Source organism: Sphaerodactylus townsendi, linkage group LG09 (genome assembly GCF_021028975.2).
Source record: "Sphaerodactylus townsendi isolate TG3544 linkage group LG09, MPM_Stown_v2.3, whole genome shotgun sequence".
Lineage (NCBI taxonomy): Eukaryota > Metazoa > Chordata > Lepidosauria > Squamata > Sphaerodactylidae > Sphaerodactylus > Sphaerodactylus townsendi.
In genome coordinates, this window is record NC_059433.1 from 58,776,062 (window position 1) to 58,796,275 (window position 20,214).

Sequence of the window (20,214 nt, forward strand, 5' to 3'; positions counted from 1 at the left end):
GAGCTGCCAGCTACTGCAACAAGCTATTCCAGGACTGGCTGCAGTGGCAGAAGACCTCACAAGTGGCTCTGAGCCCAGCTGCCATGACAGCAGATGCCATGATAGTCTGGGCCCAGCTAGACTTCAGGAGAGCAGTGGCAGATACTCAGAGTTGCTCCAGGCCTGACTGCAATAGCAGCAGATGCCAAGAGCTATTCTGGGCTCAGCTACTCCATCAGCAGGCTCCAGGAATGCTGCTGGGCCTGGCCATTTCTGTAACAGATACTGGGAGCTCCTTACTCAGATCAGCTGCCAACCACCTCTGCTGTCACTTCTGGGCTTAAGGTGGGTGGGTGGGCGTGAGGTCATGCCATACTCAGCCAGGAGGAAGAGATGGGATTCTCTCCCTGCAAGTCTCACCTCCCCCACACCTCCCAGTTGTCCATATACTAATAGCAAAGTCAGTCTTATCATTGAATACTTAAATCCAGCAACTAGAGCTTTGAACAGGCAAGACTTCTACAAGGCTGATCTGGTGAAACAGATGTGTTTCAGAACTCCTACATTCCTGCTGGGTAACCTTGGGCTAGTGAGTCACAGTTCTTTGGAACTCTTTCAGCCCCACCTCCCTCACAAGATGTCTGTTGTGGGGAGAGGATGGGAAAGGAGCTTGTAAGATGCTTTGAGTCTCCTTATAGGAGAGAAAGGTAGGACATAAACCCAAACTCTTCTTCTTCTACAAATGATAAAAGGTCCCCAGGTTTGCAGAAAAATGTGAAATCTTTAGAAAATACATGGGATGGGGGTGTGTGTAAAATACCTGAAAATGATAAAAGGAGCACCTGTTGGTTTAAGCAACCGATTCTCTCAGTAACCATTGCTAACAACCACAATATTCCAAGGCTTGGTTCTGTCCATAAAAGTAAGGAGATGTGGGCAGAGAGAGAAAGGAGATGTCCCTTTCCAAGCCTATTTTGGCCTTCGAGGGAAGGCACCTTGGAACCAGGTCTGGCTGGGTTTGCCAGCTCCAGGTCGGGAAATTCCTGCAGATTTTGAAATCCAGTCTGAAGAGGGCAGGTTTGGGGAAGGGAGTGACCTCAGCCAAATATAATGCCATAGAGTGTACCTTCCAGAGCATCCATATTCTCCATGGAGACAGATCTCTGTCATCTGAAATTCAGTTTTCATTTGGGAGAGTTTCATCTCCAGGTGGAACCTGGAGATGGCAACCCTAGAAGAAGATAAATAAATGGGAAAGGGACAGAAGCTATGGGGGCTTTCACTAAAGAGAAAGGAAATAGTGGAGGAGGAGGAGGGAAATGGTGATACCTCCAGCAAATCCTTGTGGGTTCCTCCTTGCTTCTGTCTACATTCTAATTCCAACACTCTTCAATGGATCCCTGCCCCAAACATCAAATCTAACTCTTATTAATAACAGCCAAGTCAGTATGCACAGACACTGGCAGCTTCTCCTGAAAACCTGCACATGACATTTTTGTTTTGGGGGGGTTTTTTTACACACAATATACCAGAAAGCTTTTTAGAATACCGCCAATTTAAGCAATCACCTTGGGCCCCATCCACATTGAAAATGGTTTTCAGTGGAATGGCTCACCCTACGGGTCTGGCAATGTTCTTACAAATCAGGTGGTTCAGGGTAGCTTGCACTGGCTTGGAGAAAACTGCCAGACTTCTGCCCATTTGCTGGAAGGATCAACTACCACAGGGAATAACTGGAATTAAAAACAGCTGTCCTGTAACTCCTATCAGAGCAGCAGTCCCTAGGCGGCATAAGGTTGGGTTAAATTCTGCTCAGGATTTGTGTTTCTCACAGTGTTTAAATGTTAGGTTCTAACAGATCCAATGACAAGAGCCAAAAAAAATTATCTGAAGACTGATTGTACATTGTGTGTTTAGTGTCCAGGTTCACTAGCCTAGCTGTCTGACAGAATAACGTCTGTAGCTTATATCATTGGTTTGCTCCTGTCCTAGAACTGTCCCACCTCATTCATAAGGTATGTACAAATGCTCTGTCGCATTTGAATAAACACGTCAAGCAAATGTTAAACAAGACGTATTAGGAAAAGGAAGCAAATAATAGCACACCCTGCTCACCCTGTACAAAGACACATGTTACCTTTCAAAGAGGGAACTTAATGCATGTTAATCCAGTTCTTCTAAGATTCAACTATTATCATATGGATGTGGTTTTTTTAATCTTAAAAAGTGCTTCCAGATAAGGTTTTCAAGAGGTTAATTGTTTATTAAAGTACAGTTTCAGCAATACTGCTACATTTACTAGGCAGGCGTAAGTGGGGTGGAGCTCAGAATGAGCCTGATAACCTTGAAGACATCTTCTCAGGAAAACTGGTCTCTTTTGTTTTAAGATCAGTTGTAATTATGGGAAAGCTACAGGCCCCACCTGGAGATTGGCAACCACAGCAAGGTTCCACAAGGATAAGTACTGAGACCAATGCTATTTAATTGGTTCATAAAATATTTGGAACTACAAGTGAAAAATGCAACGGCCAAGTTTGTGAAAGATACCAAATTATTCAGGATAGTAGAAACCAAAGTGGATTGTGAACAGCTACAGAAATATCTCACTTAAATTGGTTAAGTGGGTAAGAATATGGCAAATAAAGTTCTGTGTTGGCGAGTGTAAAGTGATGCATGCTAGAACTAAAAAAACCCAGCTTTGAATACATGTTGATGGGTTCCAAAGTAGCTGAGCCCAAAACTGAAGGAAATCTTGGGGTTGTAGAAGATAGTTCAATGAAAATGTCAATTCAGTTTGTGACAGCAGTGACAAAGGCAAACTCCATGTTGAGTATTATTAGGAAAGGAACTGAGAATAAAACTGCCACTGTTGTAATGCCCCTGTATAAAACAATAGTTTACAATATTTTTGTGCAGTTTTGGTCATTGACGGCCTGGCTTATTTTACGGATACCGTATAGTTGGCAGTAAGAATGAGTTAAACATGTCCATTCAAGACCCTGCCGTCACCACCATGGGTGATGCTGAAAAACTACACATTTTTTTGACCAAGCTACCACTCTGGAAGAGGCAATTGTAAGCAGATAACAATGAGAACTTTCCAGTGCTGGAGAAAATGTTTCTGCAGGCTGAAACTAAGACTGACAAAGCCTTGCCAACGCCTCTGCAGGCAGAAATCTGCACATACCTGAAAACACTACAAAACTCTTTTGAAGGTTACTTCTGCTCAACCTTAAATTAAAACATGGATTTGTAATGCTTTCCTTACTGGCATAGAAAGCATCAGTGATGCAGACCTTGCCAAAGATGACTTGAAGACAAAGGAGATGATGCAACGTTCATTCAACTCAAAGAGTCTAGAAGAATTCTAGTGTTCCTCTACACAAACCCACCTTTCATCCAGTAAAGTGAGCTATGGGAGTTCTGATTCTGTTCACTAGCATATACTCTTGTGAATAAGTGTTTTCAGCATTTGTTGCTGCCAAAACAAAAAAGTCAAAACTGTCTGTCTGTCAAAGATGAAATTCACATTGCCATGTCAAAAGACTACTCCACAATTTTAACTTCTCATTCAAACCAAACAATAGGAGCCTTCTCACTAAAATTTACTTTTGAGCAGAGTGTAAAGTTTATTTTTTGTGTTTTTTTGGCACAATTTGAATTTATTTCAGATTTTCAGGAAGGGTCCTTAATAAAAGTAAACCGCATACAGATTTGTGTGTGTTTGTTTCTGTGTGCATTTTGTTCTGGTGACGGAGTTCATAGCTTTCATCAGATTCTCACAGGGGTCTGTGAGTGCCCCCTCCCCAAAATTAAGAATCACTTCATTAAATAATTGTTCATTAGAGTACTTTTTAAAGGGGGAGTGCCTCTCAAAAACCCATTATTTTTCTTCTGAAATACTAACAATAATGTGTGGAGCATCAGGGACTGAGGGGTCTAGATTAGGATTTGCACACATGTGAAATCTGTTTTTTGCAGGTGGTTTAAGATATGTCATCTTTTTCATATCTGTTGGAACCCCATGAAGAATTTGGAGAGGGGTCTCTGACGGAAGAATCGCACAAGAAGGGAAAGAATTCTACTTGCTACAGAATACAATAGATGAGATGCTGTGAGATCTGGGATCAGCTCCTCCCAGTATTTTTGAAGCTAACTCAGAAGCCCAGTTCAGACTAGAGCATAGGGGTGGGGGAGTGTGTAACTCTTTCCCTCACACTTACTTTCACTGAAATCATATCGAAACTCTGTGTTATTAGCCATTCAAGAGAGAAAAATAGGCACCTTTTGCCTACTTTTGTGGGATAGTAGTAGTTGCGGGTGGAGTCAGTTTTGACTGCTAACATGCCTAGAAAGAAAAATGCAATATCCTTCTCTCCCTTCCTCTCTCACACAGCCCTAATCCAAGTCATTCCCTTGTGTGGCTATTAGCATTTTATTAAAACCTTGAGATGATCCAGTGATTTCTCCACCTAGTTTTGTAGAGGATTTAGACCCCTCTAGCCCTGTTGTATGTTCAAGCAACAGAAAAGTGGTGTGAATTTGCCAGCTGAGAAAGAGTGGGAGTGTGGATTCAATATCTGAGAATCCTGTCCAGATTGCATCATACAAGAGGCAGCAAACATTACTGCCTCCAGAGCAGGAGTCTACAACCTGCGGCTCTCCAGATGTTCATGAACTACAATTCTCATCAGCCCCAATTGGCCATGCTGGCAGGAGCTGATGGAATTTGTAGTCCATGAATATCTGTAGTCCATGAACATCATGGTCAATTGGCTATGCTGGCAGTGGCTGATGGGATTTGTAGTCCATGAACATCTGGAGTGCCACAGGTTGCAAACCCCTGCTCCAGAGGATTGTCAACTGTGGCCTGGACAATACTGGAGATTACAGGGTGGAGCATGGAGAGGGTAGAGATTGGAGAGGGAAGGGATTTCAAAGGGGTATAATTTCATACAGTCCGCCTTCCAGGGGAACACATATCTGTAATATGAAGATCAGTGGTAATTCCAGGAGATTGCCAGGCATGTGTATTCTTATGTGTATTTTTTTAAAAATTATATCCCACTTTTGGCACTGATCAGGACCTAAAGCAGATTTTCACATCATGTGCCCCTCCTCCACTTTACCATCACAACAGCTTGTGAGGTAGGTTAGGCAGAAAGGTGTATAAACTGTTTTGAGTCATAATTAAGGAGAAAACTGAGATCTGTGTTTTTAAAATTATTAAAGAAAATGGGATAGACAGGCAAATTGTGGCTCCATGTGCTTTGAGTTGCTTGTCTGGACGGTCGCCATTCTCAGCAGGAAAATTCAGTAAGTTCAACAAATGCTTGCACTGAAAACATTGGAATCAATTTTTGGTTCAAATTTTCAGTGAAGCCACAAAGACAGTTGCAAGTCATCTGTGACATTCTCTCCCAGGCCGTTTCCGCACGGCCGTGGAGGCGCCTCCACGCCGGCAGAATTCTCGCCGGCGTGGAGGCGGAGGCCATTCGCATGGAAGCATGCGGGCGGCCTCCAGACAGGCCGGCAGACAGCAGGCGGCTCCGCATGGAGCCGCCTCTTCCCCCTTCCCCATCCCACTCACCGTGTCCCCATCATTGGCCTGCTGGCCGTCGCAGCCCCGCCCATGCTGCCCTCTGACCTCCAGGGGTCGGAGGACAGCGCGGGCGGGGCTTCGATGGCCAGCAGGCCGACCACGGGGACACGGTGAGTGGAACGGGGAAGGGAAACAGCGTGTTCCCGGCGGTGCTGTTCGCACCGCGCCGCCGGGAACACGCTGTTGAAGGAAAAACAACCCTTTAAAGGGTTGTTTTTCAGGGTGGCTTGATGCCGCCCTGCGGGAGAGGGAGCAGAGTCAGGTCGGCACTGCTGCGTTGCAGCAGCACCGCCTGTGCGAATGGCTCTCTGGGGACGGCGTTTATCCTGTCCCCAGGGCGCCATTAATGGGCCGTGCGGAAACGGCCCCTGCTTCTGTTGGCCTGGCCCTTCTGCTTCAGAGTTTAACTCACAAGGAGAAAACGTTTATATCTCAAGCTTGCAGAAATACCATAGTTGGGGTTTAGGAGACTGTTTTTGCTTTCATTTGTGGCTATCATTACCGCCACTGTGGTATTCTTTTGGGCATTCAGTTTTACTTCTGACAATGGCCACCTTTTATTATTGTTGATTTTATCTTTGTTGTATTTTAATTGGTTTTTATTTTGGAAACAGACTTCAAAACTTTGTTGAAACTGGCAAGATATAACATCATAAACATAGATAAAATTTGTCATAAACAAACAAATAAAGCACAAAATTTGTGAAAATGGCACTTATTGTAAGCACAGCACTGGTTTTGGTATGATACAATAAATTTAACATAATAATTTATGATATAGTTTATATAATTTACAATTGTATCTAATTAAATCACTGTGGAAGATATGCCTTGAAATTTACATGACAATTCTGAAACAGCTCATTAAAGAAAAACAACTTGCAGCTGTAATTTTTTATTTTATGAATGGTCCAGAATTATGAACACAACTTGCACTAATCATATTCTGCTTTCTAACACCCAATAAACCCCCCAAGAGCTAATTTCTCCAAGACTTCTGACATTTAATAGTCCAAGATCAATATACTTCTAAGGCAATACAACACAGGGCTATTCAGCTCCATGTGTATTCTCTGTTCTTATTCTGTTCCTCTACAGATCACAGTCCCTGTCAGTCCCTCTCTCCATTCTTGGATCCCTAACTTCCTTATAGAATACCTACCATATCTATCAGCTCCCAAGATCAGACTGAAATTAAGCCATCATCCATGTTTTCCCTTACTGTGCTCAGATCCTTTCAACATCTTCTCCCAGACCTTAGCTGAGATAAATGCTTCAGGATGATATCATGCATGGGAAGAGTTAATACCTTGCTCACTTCACTCACATAGTTCATTTTGTTTTAAAAGTGAAATTCAACAAAATTTCAGAATATGTGACTGAGTGGGTTCCTGTTATATATTATTGGAGTCCAATACTTGGTTTCTTGGATTTCTAAATAGCTATCTGAGCTGATCATGGAAGCTAAGCAGGATCTGCTCTAGAAAACCACCAGGGAATCCCAGGGTTGCTATGCAGCGGAAGTCCATGACAAACTAACGGAGGTGGTTTGTCATGGACTTCCGCTGCATAGCAACCCTGGGATTCCCTAGTGGGACTCTTGAAAACACTCTTGAAAACACCATAGGTCAACTGCAACTTGAGGGCACTTTACACACTCACTCACTCACACACACACGCACACACGCACACACACATCTGTACCTGCTGTGCAGGGAAGAACTTTGCATACAAAATACAGGCACTTCCTTCACTCTGTCTTAGATTTAGTGGGAAGAATCCCTTCAACAAAAGATACAGCCTCTGAAAATCCCATTCTAATTGGATAAGAATGCAAAATCACAGTTCAAGATGTGCATCCCACTGAAATCAAAGCACAAATAAAAGAAAGAAAAGAAAGTGTGCTGCTGATAATAGAGAGAAGGAGAAACAGATTTCAGCTTCAAATAACTGAAAATGAAAAAAAATTATAGGTCCCTCGGCTCTGATAATTTAGGTCAGTAACTACAATACATAAAATCTATGCATGATCTTGTTCCTCTTTTTCACATGTTCAAAGCTTACTCATAGATTTTCTAATACACATCTATCCATAAACAGGCACTTTCCACACTCAGCTGAACTTGTGGGTTTACCCATTGCTGCTGTGGCTGTCAATACAGTGCACCAGTTGCTGGGTTTTTCCACTTCAGGTTTCTTCATATATTCTCTCCCTATAGCAACCATTCTCTCCCCCTCCCCCACATGACACCAGGGGCTTTGAGGGGGATTATTTATATCAGCAATTGTCATCATGTTATAATTCTATAACCATATTCAATCTGTCTATCATGTTTCCTGAATTCCCAGCTTTTATATCTAAAACAGTAAGTTCTTATGTCCTTTCTCTGCAGAAAGATGCCTTTCCCCTTGTATCTCCACACTGAAAGGAGACCATTTTAAAATTCAAGCTAAAAATACAGAGTACTTAATAAACAGATTGTTATATTATTATGGTAATGTTCTATTGATGATAATTTTAAAACTGTTGGGTGGAAAGGGAGAAACGGTTGTGGTTGTAGGCTGGGATAAGGAAGATGATGATGATGATGATGATGATGATGATGATGATGATGATGATGATGATGATGATTGTTGTTGTTGTTGTTGTTGTTGTTGTTGTTGTTGTTGTTGTTGTTGTTGTTGTTGTTGTTGTTGTTGTTGTTATTATTATTATTATTATTATTATTATTATTATTATTATTATTATTATTTCATAGATCGCCTCATCCCTGAAGGGCTCTATGACTCCAATATTGACTCCTTCTCCAAAATGACTCTAATATTGTCAGGACCTTGAAGATTCCTCAATTCCCATCATTTCTAAAAAATCACATCAAAGGAAGTTTGGGAAAGATTGCACAAAGGACAATGAAAACCTGAGAGATGCATGGTACTGTATGCTGCTGTCCTTGGATAATAAAACATGAATTGACCTGTCAGTGATGGCATTGGGAAGCCAATGTTCTCTCAACTTTAGTTTCCTAAATGAAACAGTGGACATATAGAGTGGTCCTTTTCTCTTGTGCAAGGAACTGTTCCCTTATACAATAGGCTCTTGTGTAATATGGATTCAGAGGGAATCTTTGTCCAAGAATGGCATGGTGGCTCTCTGCAGTCCTGGATCAGTGTCCTGTTGAGTTGGGTGCACAGAACTGCCTGTTTCCCCGTAGATGAAAATGACCATTTTTGCATACATACACAAATGCTTCCCAGTTCAAGTAATAAAGCAGGAAGAAGGTGATCAAATAATACAATACTATTTTAGACCAAAAAATATATATACATATAGGGAAGATGCTGCTTGCACGGAATAAAGGGGTGTAAATAAATAAAGGGGATCCCTTTTATTCAGGGAATAAAGGCATTCTTTCTAGTCCAGGGATACTTTTAAGAACATAACAGAGAGCTGTGCAGGACAGCTCCCTTTTTGAAAAGGCACAGATTAGTTTCACATTTTCCAAGCCAAAGGCAGCTGAAGCCAAGACTTATGTTTCTTAAGCTTCCAGATATGTGTGATTCACAACAGCACATGGCATGCATCTAGAACTAGGGTTAGAAAGAATTAACATGGAAGCTCAAGCTCAAGAAATTAAAGCATTGCAGGGGCTTCTCCTTAAACTTCTAATTTTTGCAGTTTTAACATCAGACTCTTGCTGGAGGCATTCTTTCCCTGACCTTGGTCCCCTGCTGCTTGCTTGGCTTTTTGTCTGAGCTGGCCCCGGGGGCCTCTCTCTAAAGCCTCAGCAGGGGGCCTCTGAATGGCTCTTCTCTGCTCTGAAGGGAACTGCGTATAGAACACACTGTTTATTCAAAAGTCTAGTAACTTTTGGATAAATGGGTCTTGGCATGTCTTTAAATGGACTAGTTTTGCAACATCTACACAAATGTAGGAATGGGAAAAAAAGTAAAACAGTAGCTCACCATTGACTTTTATTTCGCTTACAGTGATTACTCTGGATATTTTCATCTTTGTTTTCCAGTGTTATGCTAAATTATTTTAAAAAACAGCAAAATGCAGCAGCTGTTAAAAAATTACTGGCTTTCAAATGTATGTTTCTACCCCTTGGCATGGATGTATTGAAAAATCAAGGCACCAGGGATGATATGATGGTCACAAAACAGGCATTCAAAAACTAAACTAGGTTATTTTCTGTCCAGGCAAGCAACTCATATGATTGTGTTGGCAATTTGCTCAAAACCCAAAACATACATAATGCTGATCAGTTCTGCATCTTTATTCAAGCAGCACTGAGGGTGGAAATGGCCTGTGTATCCACTGCTTCTGCCACCCTCAATTTACTGGGTCCTGCTTGGATTCTGTAAGCCTCAGGATCCCCATGAACAGGCCCTACATCAGTGGATCAGGTTTACATGTGTAGCTGGTGTCATTCATCGTACTGGGGTATGCTCAAAATCTACTTGCTCACGCTAAGTACCCAGGGGACTGTGTGAGAATGTGTAGTATTTGTGGTCCACTTCATGTAAGGAAACATACTTGGCTTTAGGAGGCAGGTAGGAGACAAAATAGGAAACTGTACAACATTAGAGAGATAATCCATAGAGCTCTACATTTCCAAATGTAAATACGCACATAACCAGGATCAAGACAGCCAAAGAAAGCATCTCTTTTTTTCCCCTGTCAAGTGCATGGGGAAATGGATGGGGGAGGGGCCAAGCATCAAAATATGTGAGTATTCTCTAGTTGTAATCCAAACTTGAACATTCCCAGGAACCAACATGGAGTTAGGTAGGGAAAATGGACAAAACTAGACTGGAGACAAGTCACGAATTCCCACCACTACCACAACCGCACCTAAACAGTTGAACAACAATTTGTCTGAGCTGAATGGGGACTGAGAAAGAAATACTAAAATGCTCACAGAATGAGTATAAGTCATCTGATTTTAAATACTTGAAAGGGTTAATGCATTTTTCAAATGTCAAAGGTTCATCTTGCAAAGCGCCATCCAAACAGAGGGATGATCAACCAACCTTATTATGAACTTCCAAAACTAATTTGAGACAAAGTTAAGATAAAAGAAAAACTGAAAATATAATGTTTTTAGCTCTCCCTCAAACTTTCCTTCCACCTTAGCCTTCAATATTAAGTCTTTCTCTGAGGTTTCCCAGGCTACCATGTTTGGGTACACCAAAGACATGTGATTGTTTTGCACAGGTAGCTTCCTTGCTTAATCAGGATCTGGGTGCCACAAAGCCACATACTACTCAAATGACTTTCTGTGGTATGCATTGATATGGAATACAATATGAAGGACACAAATTACTTTAGAAGTCTTCTCTTTCCCCATGGTGTTCTATGAATCTCTGCTCTCTGCAGTTACCAGAGCACTTTAAGGCAACCATTGACAGTAGAACTGGAATAAATCAGATACCCATCTGTAGGGTGTATCTGATGTACAGCTGAAATCTCTATGCAATTGTGTGAAGTTCATTAAGTAGCCTCTGGTGAAGTGCTGGTGTTCAACTTGAATTGTTCCACAGAGTTGCTATGATGTTTAAATGCTAACCTGAGATTTTGAGAAAAGTGATGATACAAACTGATCAAAATAAGTCCATTTCTAAGGATGGCTATGTTCTGGTTGAACCCACTATCCACATACCCTACTGTACACACTACCTACTGTCACAGGGGAGGAAAGCCTGTAGGCTGCTGTGTGAGCAAGGAAGGTGGGAGGGCTCGGGAGAAGAGAAAGGAAGTGCAACAAGCAGGTGGAAAACGTGTGGCAGGGAAGGGAGGTATAAGCAGGGGACCTGGTAGTAGCCAGAGCCTGGGAAAAGGACCTAGAAACTATCTGCTCAGCCCACCCATCCACCCCCAGCCTGTAAGTAGTCCTGCTATCATGCATTTGCATAAGGAATAATGATCAGGGAGTCATTAATTTGATTCAGGAGGGATCACCAAGCCATTGCTGCAACATTTCATATCATAGTTAAAATGTGCCAGAATACAGGCAGACAGCATTGCTTGTATTAACACTGATCAGTCATAGCTTCCTTTGAAGATAGAAGATTGGCTTTAAACATTTGAATTTTGGAAAAGACACTTTTCAGACAATGATGCTACATTAGGTGCCACATTCTAAAGCAGAGAGTCTGCCCGTTATTTTCAGGGGCTGGAAGCAGTGATGTTCATTTATTTATTTACTGCATTTGTGAAACTCCCATTTCACCACAGTGAGCACTCAAAACAGCTTACATCATTCTCCTCTCCTCCATTTTATCTTCACAACCACTATGTGAGGTAAATTGACATTGGTCCAAGGTCATCCAACTAGTTTCCATGACAGAGTAGGGATTCGAATCTGGGCCTCCCAGATTGTCGTTTAACTCTCTAACCATTACACCACACTGACCATTAATCCACTTTGATTCTCAACAAACTAAGCAGCAGGGGGTCCTCCTGTCCTGCTATGCAGTGCACCTCTCCCTAGCCTAGCCTACTGTCCACAGTAGCAAGAGGACCACTTAGTTATGGGAGCAGAATTTGAGAAATAAACCAGTTCCACATATGCAGAGTTACATTCAATAATATTTACTACCATAACAGAATTACAAGACATGTTAACTAACAGTGGACCTTCCCAGTAATAGAGAGATCTTCAACCTACATGGTTAACATACAGGCAGAAAGAAACATGATGCAGTGGAGGAAAAAAGACACATTCAATGAGCTTTGAGAAGGACAAAGTATATATTACAACTCCCCCTAGAGTTAGAGTGGAATAAACATGGTTCCATATCTTAAACTGACCTTAATCAAAGTGCTCACATGCTGTTTCCTGTATAATAATTCCTTTATTTGGTATATTTTTATTTTGCCCTTTTTCCAAGGAGCCCAGAGTGGTATAGATTACTCTGATCTCCTCCATTTTTTCTTGAGTTTAGGTCAGGTTGAAAGAAAGTAACTGACCCACAATCATCTAACAAGCATCAAAGGAGAGTTGGAACATGAACCTGGGTTTCCAGCTCCTGGTTTGATACTACGGCACATTGGCTATAGTCTCCACCCATGGCAGGCAGATTAGAAGAGAGAATGAAAGAATGATTGGCAATCATACTGAAATCCAGCACGGTGCTCTCTGATTACTTCTATATTGTTTTCCTCTAGTTCTCAGCACCCTTTAGGAACTGCTTGTGGCTGAAACTCCTCCACACTCCTAGTTTCCAGCAAGTTTTCATACATAGCCAGACTTGTCTTACCAAGGCACTAGTGACAACTGAGGAGATGAAGGGAAATGAATTTGCAATTGCTGTTGTCCAAGCCATTGTTTCAGTGTTTAAGAGGCTGGATGGAAATAGGGAAAAGAGCACAGTGACCTTAAATCATCAGAAACCAATCTTAATTTGAATATTGGAACTTCTTGATTTCTGGATGTTTGTCCCTTGAAAAATTAAGCTTGCCCACTACATATGCCACCTGATTTAAAAGAAAATCTTACTATATCGTTAATTCATTAAATGATTAAATGTAGCTAGAACTGTACACAAACATTGTTCCAAATAAGAAAGGTATTGATTTTAGATGGTGACCATTCTGTGTTGCAGCAGACATCTTGAAAGCATTTCCTAGTTTCCTTTTCTACACGGGATACCACTTCTAGGACAACATGCCTCCCATAGGACACAATTTTGTTAAGTATTTATGAAAACAAGCATGTTTAAATTGAAAAAAAATCTGCTGCTTCATTATTTAGGCTTCTTTTGTTCATCAAACAAGAATGTTTTCATCAATTTATTTCCACCAAATAACCAGCTATTAGATATCAAGTTCATCCATGAGAATTTAAAAAAAGAATATCCCAGTTAAACGAACACATATTCAGCCCACCAAACCAAAGCCATGTGCTGAGACAGAATTTGGTATTTATCAGCATTAAATGAAAAAGTGAAATTTTGTGATTAACCATCATAGTCATCTTGTGGTACACACCAGAGGGAGTTTGGGAAGACCAAGAATGCAGGATCAAAGCCTCCAAGTACAGAAGATTACCACTGAAAATATGAAGATGTACTGAATTAATGCAGGCTGAATTAATGCACCAAGCCAAAATGGTGTTTCAAAAGAGCAGGGCTATTTTTAACAAGTACCTGTGAAAGCAACAAATCTTCTAAAAGAATAACATTACAGGTGCCACAATGCTGTGTGTAATAGGTCTGGGTTGTATTTTGAATAGTCTTATTAATTCCTTTGGTGAATGACTTGTAAAAGAATTATTCATCTTCCCTGTGCATTAATTCTGAAAACAATTCACAGTACATTTCCAAATTATTTTCAAAGTGTATTCCAAGAGGAAAAAATACAGAACTTTTTTTTCCCAGACTGCATTTGAAAGCTTGTCAGCACTCAGCTCTAAGGCCTTTAATCCCGTGCTCTAAATAATTTAGATCACACTTGATTACTCCTTTGCTGAAATGTCAGGTTTTGCAAACTCTGAGGAATACTATTCTGAGAAGAAACCTCCCGCCCCCCCCCGCCCCGCCCCCCCCGGGTCAGGGAATGCTATACTATAAGCACTGGGAGTAAAAAGATGTTTTATATGGAGTTTACACCCTCAATATCCTAGGCCAGCTATGCCAAATCTTCTATGGTGTCATCTCCCTCATCCAAACTTTTAGCATGGACTTCCCCACAATCCAAAAAGCTGTACCTTGTCCACCACAATGAACTATAGTCAGAGAGTCTACCAAACACTCCTCAAAGTTTTCTGTGTTTATTTAATAATACCAACAAGATACACAATCATTTGCTTTAAAAAAACACACCTCCTCATCCTTTTTGTTTACTTTATTTTATTTGTTCATGAAAACCTTCCTACACACCCATACCCTTCCAGAAGGATGGCTATGCTGCAGCAAAAAAGACACCCTAAAGACTAACAGATGTATTGTGGCACAAAAACATTGGTAGATTAGAGTCCACTTAGTCAGATAAGCATGCTCAGAATGCATATTTACTTGAGAATAACATCATGTGGAGCTCACTTGTACCTAAACCTGCAAAGTATTAAGCTGGGAACGCACCTGATGAAGTAGTATGCAGTCCACAAAATCTTAAAACACAATGCATCTGTTTGCTAGTCTTTAAGATGACCTAAGACTCCCTTGGTGTGAGGGAAGGGGCTCCATAGCAGATACACAGAAGATTCTTTCTACTGAATTCTTGCTTTATCTCTACTTATTAATGACAAAAAGGTACATATCACTTCTTTCACTTAACTATATTTGTATCTCTCTTCTTTAAATACCACAAGAGAAGGTAGACAATCTAATTCTGGCTGGACGAAAGAAAATTGCTTCTCTTTTAACAACAATGATAATGATAATTAGCTTGGATCCTACTCAACAAAATGTGTGGTGCAATCTTGTGTAAATTTACTTAAATGGATTCAGAGGAGCTCAGTCCCAGACAAGCTACATAGGATTGAAGCTGAGGAGCAAGTATAAGTCCTGTTGTATGGAGCTTTTCCCCAAGTAAGATGGATTGAAGCCTCAGTTGCTGGAAACTTGGAAAGCAAAGGGATTTCTTTCTCAGTAGGAAGGAAGAGTCATCAGTGGCATGGAGCTGATGTTTATTGTAAGGATATTATAAATCCAGGACACTCACAGATTAATATACCCTTCCATGAAATACAACATCAAGGCATAATATACCCCTATAGGTCCCAAGCCCAGCCTTTTATGAGCATCAATAAATCCTGACACTTGATCTAAAAGCGAGAAGCTCAAATGTATGAGCAGCTACTTATTTGTACTATAAAGCATCCATCCAAATGCCCTGATTTCTATTTCTTGTACAGACCAAACACACTTCTTCACCCTTTAATACACACACAAAAAAAGTCACACAGCCCTTCCATGCCCTATCATGGAACAGAGGCTGCCCCCAAAGCAAGACCCAACGTGTTGGACTACCTTTCATGCCTCATGGAAAAAGTCTTCAGGCTGTTCCAGCCCTGACACCTCATCCATCAGCTTTAATGCCCCCCCCATGCAGATGAGCCCCTGTTCAAGCAAGCCTCTTCCCACTTCAGCCCCCCACACCCAAGGGGATCCTGAGAGCCCAGCTTCCCCTCCAAGCCCTTCCCCTCCAAGCCTGGGGTCTCTGGGCCATTTGACTTAAAGCCATCCTTACTTGCAACAAAGTCTCCAACATCTTCAGAGGCAGGAAGAGAGAGAAAGAATGAGCAGGCCAGAAACTGGGGAAGAAAGTCCGGGGCTGTTGCCTGTGGCCCGAGTTGGAACCTTTGTTATGATAAAGGGAGGGAGGGGGGGATGAAGAAAACTTTGGTCCAGAGTGCCATTGGGTGATCCTGCTTTAGGAGGGCCTGTTGGGGAGGGGAGTTGAGACTCTCTCTTTCTCTCTCTGCTTCTCTTGTTTCCAAAGGGGCCTCTGGTCAGTGCTGATTAATAAGCGAGGGAGGGTTTTTTGTGCTGGCCAAGTCTTAAATAATAGAAGATAGCCGGTGACCCAGCCAAGCTTTAAAGCCCGTGCTACTTTATTGTGGCAAGCTGAGAAGGAGAGCTTTAGGACAGAGACCCCAAGCACTGACCCGCATGCATCCTGCCGATTGCCTATTCATTCCCTCAGCCTCTCAGTCGCCCTTTGTTTGCCAAACAACAACGGAGATTTTGCACAGAATGTAACTCTCCCCCCTCTCTTTCACAGCCCAGTCGGAAAGAGGGCTTTTACAGCACCAGCCTTCACATCCACCCCACCCCACCCCACCCCCACCCCCAACACACAAGGGTTGTGAACTTTCTAGAAATGGATTCCGATTGGGGGATTTCTCTCTCTCTCTCTCACTGGCTTTCTAAATTAAGCTGAAGCACAAGGAAATCTTGGGCCTTTCCAGGTCAAAACTGGGTTGCTGCTGCTGCTGCTGCTGCCACATTCGCAAAAGATCGCTCTGCGACCTGGATGCAGCCTTGACAGGCAGGGAAGGGGCCTTTGGTACTCCAACACAGCACCCATCTCCTTCCAAAAGGAGCTGCTCCCTGGCTGTTGGGTTGTTGTGGTTGTTGTTTTAACAAACATAAGGAAGGGAAGGGAGAAATTGTCATTTTTTTCTGTTATTTGTGCTCCGTGTGGACAAAACCTGCACTTTTCTTTCCTGCTTCTCACATTCAGAAACATACAAAATCCCTGCAAATTTCTAACGCCTAACAAGCCACCCCCACCCGAGCATCCCCCACCCAAGCATCCAGTTTACTGGCTGTCATCTCCACTGTTTTTAGTGGGACTAACTCCCAAGAAAGCTGCCTGGGATTGCAGTCCAAGGCCCAGACATTTCTGCTCCATTTACCCCCAGGGCTGAAACCCAGGTGCTTACATTCTGCTTTCTGAAACTGCGAGCCTGTGTCCACCTACTTTGCAGTGAGGCTCACTGAACTGAGAGATAGTAACATATATAGATCCTGGTCCAGGATTCCTGGAGCTGCTATTTGCTGAGGGACAAACGGGCTTGTTTCATGGGGGGGGGGGGGGCTATCTGCAAGGCTCAGGGGTCTCCTGTCTTCAGTTGGGAAGGGAAGTTGAGGTCCTCAGCATGGTCGAAGTTGTGAACCACCCACGCCCTTGCTCAGGAACGGTGCAAATTGAAGCAAAGCTCCCAGTCTGAAGCAATCAATTCTGCACATGCTTGCTTTACCTGGGAGCAGAGCAATCGACAGTGGGGGTGGGGTGGAGGAAGGAGATATGTTATGTCTCTTAAGGGTCTAATGTACAGATATGGGCAAGTGAAGCATTCCTTGGCAGAGAGGTCAAGGAGTCTCTTATGACACCTTTATTCAAGAGAGAGAAGGAATGTTCTCCAGACTCCTGGCAACCCTCCCTGGGAGCAAGCAGACCTGGCCATGAGGAATCGAATCTACTGGGCTTTCCCACGGGGGCTTCCCCACGGGGGGGGGGGGTGCAGTTGTCAGCCACCACCCAAGGGGGTGCACAACCGACCTGTCCAAAAAATACTTAAGCAGAGCCTGAAAGAGGCGATGTGACAAGAGGCAGGTCAGGAGAGGCAGGGGGAACTCTAGGGATTAAACCCACCAGGCTTCTGAAGAGCCCTTTCCCAAACAGACCAGCGGGGCAAATAGGAAACATCCTCCTCCGGGCCGGGGTGCGGGTGCCCATCAGACCAATCGCGCCACACCCGTTCAGGCTCGTGGGTGGGAAAGAAGAGCGCCGCACCCCCGCACCCCCCAACATACTCCTGTCTCCAAGTCTCCAGGGAACCAAGGGCAGCGTTCCATTGGACCAGGTTCAGGAACTACAATTCCCATCAGCCTCTGTCAGCATGGCCAATTGGCCATGCTGGTAGGGGCTGATGGGAATTGTAGTTCCTGAACATCTGGAGAGCCTCAGGTTCCCTACCCCTGCATTGGACGAAGGGGAGGCTTTCCGGAGCCACCCGAGCCGGGAAGGGCATGCGAGCCCCGGGTCCCGCCTGGGGTGGGGTGGGGGCTGGCGGGCCGGAGGAGAGGGGTCGCACCCACCCGTGCCGGGGGAGGACAAAGGCCCAGCCCGGGTCGAGCTGCCCCTGGGCCCCAGCAAAGGGTTCGGGAGGGAATGCCGGCGAGATGCGGGGCCTGGCGGGCCTCTCTGGGGAGCTTGACTCGGAGGCGCGCTCGAGGGCTTTGGCAAGCGGAGCGGAGGAGAGAAGGGAAGGAGGCCCCGCGCCGTGGCTGTTCTGCTCCGCTGCCCCGCTGATACCCCTGGGGGCGCCAAAGCCAAGCCTCCGGGGGCTTCCGACCGAGGCTCCTCGGGCCAAGCGCAGCCGTGCCCTGCCCGGAGGGAGATGTCGCCCTCGAGGCGAGGGAGGCAGGGCGGTACCTCCGGGAGGCTGTGCAGACGGCTGGGGATAGAGGGCACTCCCGAAAGCGAAGGAAAAGGTGCGCAGACTGAGCGAGTGCAGGCAGGGTCCCAAGTGGAACTCCCTTAGGAAGGGAAAAACTCTCCTCCAGCGCGGACCAACCATATTCCCCAAGAAGCGCCCTTGAGCCGCATGTTTCTTCCCACGGCAACCCCGGCCGAAGGAGCCTCCATGTTTTGCACAACGACAGTGACAGCCAGCGTGGTTAAAGTGTCCCACTGGGACCTGGGAAAGCAAGTTCGGATCCCCACTGGCGCCACGGAAGCTCGGTGGGTGACCTCGAACCAGTCCCACACTCAGCCCTGACCAGTGGTGGGATTCAGCAGGTTTGCACCACTTCGGAGGAACCGGTTGTTAAAATGGTGCTTGTATGCAATTAGTTGTTAAATTATTTGAATCCCACCACTGGCCCTGACCCTGGCGAGTGTCTGGATGGGAGACCTCCAAGGGATGCCAGGGGCCTGCTGAGGGACATCCCTTGCCTTGAAAGCCCTCCAGCGTCTTCCTGAGTCATATGTGACATGATGACTGCCAAATAAAGAAATAAAAGAAAAATTGGGGTCCTTAGAAGAGCAGGCACCCTAAGCTTGCCACTTACATAGGTTAGCTTGGATTTATTTTTTATTTATTTTTTTTTATTAAACTTTTATACCGCCCCATCCTCTAGGGGCTCTGGGGGATGTTCTCCAGACTCCTGGCAACCCTCCCTGGGAGCAAGCAGACCTGGCCACTGAAGGCCCTGAAGCCCCTGCCCTCCCCAAACCTTGCCTTCCTCAGGAGCCCCCCCCCCCCGCAAAAATTTGAGTTAAAAGAGGGCAGCTGCAGGTCTGGAGAGGGTAAAGGTGGCAAGGAATGCCTTGGCACAGGTTTTCAACTATGCTGATTCTTTCTCCCATTTCCCTCCGCCCCCATGACCTCCAGCCATCATCAGCACCACCACCATAATCTTATATATTTATTTATAACAGTATGTCCTGACATTTTTGCCACGTTTTGAACTATGGGCTGAAAAATCTTTCCTATATCATAACCTGCAAGCAATCTTGAGCGAAGATGCTTTCGTGGTTTTAGGCAGGAGCCTCGGCAAGCCTTTCACATTTGGCCTATCTCCCTAAATACAGCGCTGTGAAACTATTTATAGCGATGCGACTCCGGGTCTGAGCTGATTGGGGCCATGTGAGGTTAGGCCCCGCCACCTTCTCCTTTGCTCTTAAAACGGCTGGGATCCTTGGCAGCAACTCGGTTCGACAGGTTGGGCAGGTGGTCTCATTTGCCACCCTGGGAAGGAGACGTAGACCTCTGGAGTAGGCTTGCCATCCTCCAGGTGGGGTCTGGAGATCTTCCTGAATGATCGCCAAACCACAGGGGTCAGTTCCCTGGAGAAAATGGCAGCGGTGGAGGGCAGAGTCCATGGCATCAGACCCCACTGAAGGCCCTGAAGCCCCTGCCCTCCCCAAACCTTGCCTTCCTCAGGAGCCCCCCCCCCCCGCAAAAAAATTCCAGGAATTTCTCAATCCAGAGTTGACAACCGCTCTCTGAAGGTCAATTAGCTCCCCCGCCCCCCCAACTCATTCTCTCCCCCAACCTGGGCCACCGCAGCTTTCCCGGGGCCTTCTTCTTCAAAGGCTTCCATGTGGTTTCTTTAAACATCCCGAAAGGTAACGTGAGGTCTCCGAATGGGAGGCAAATAATGACTGAAACTGG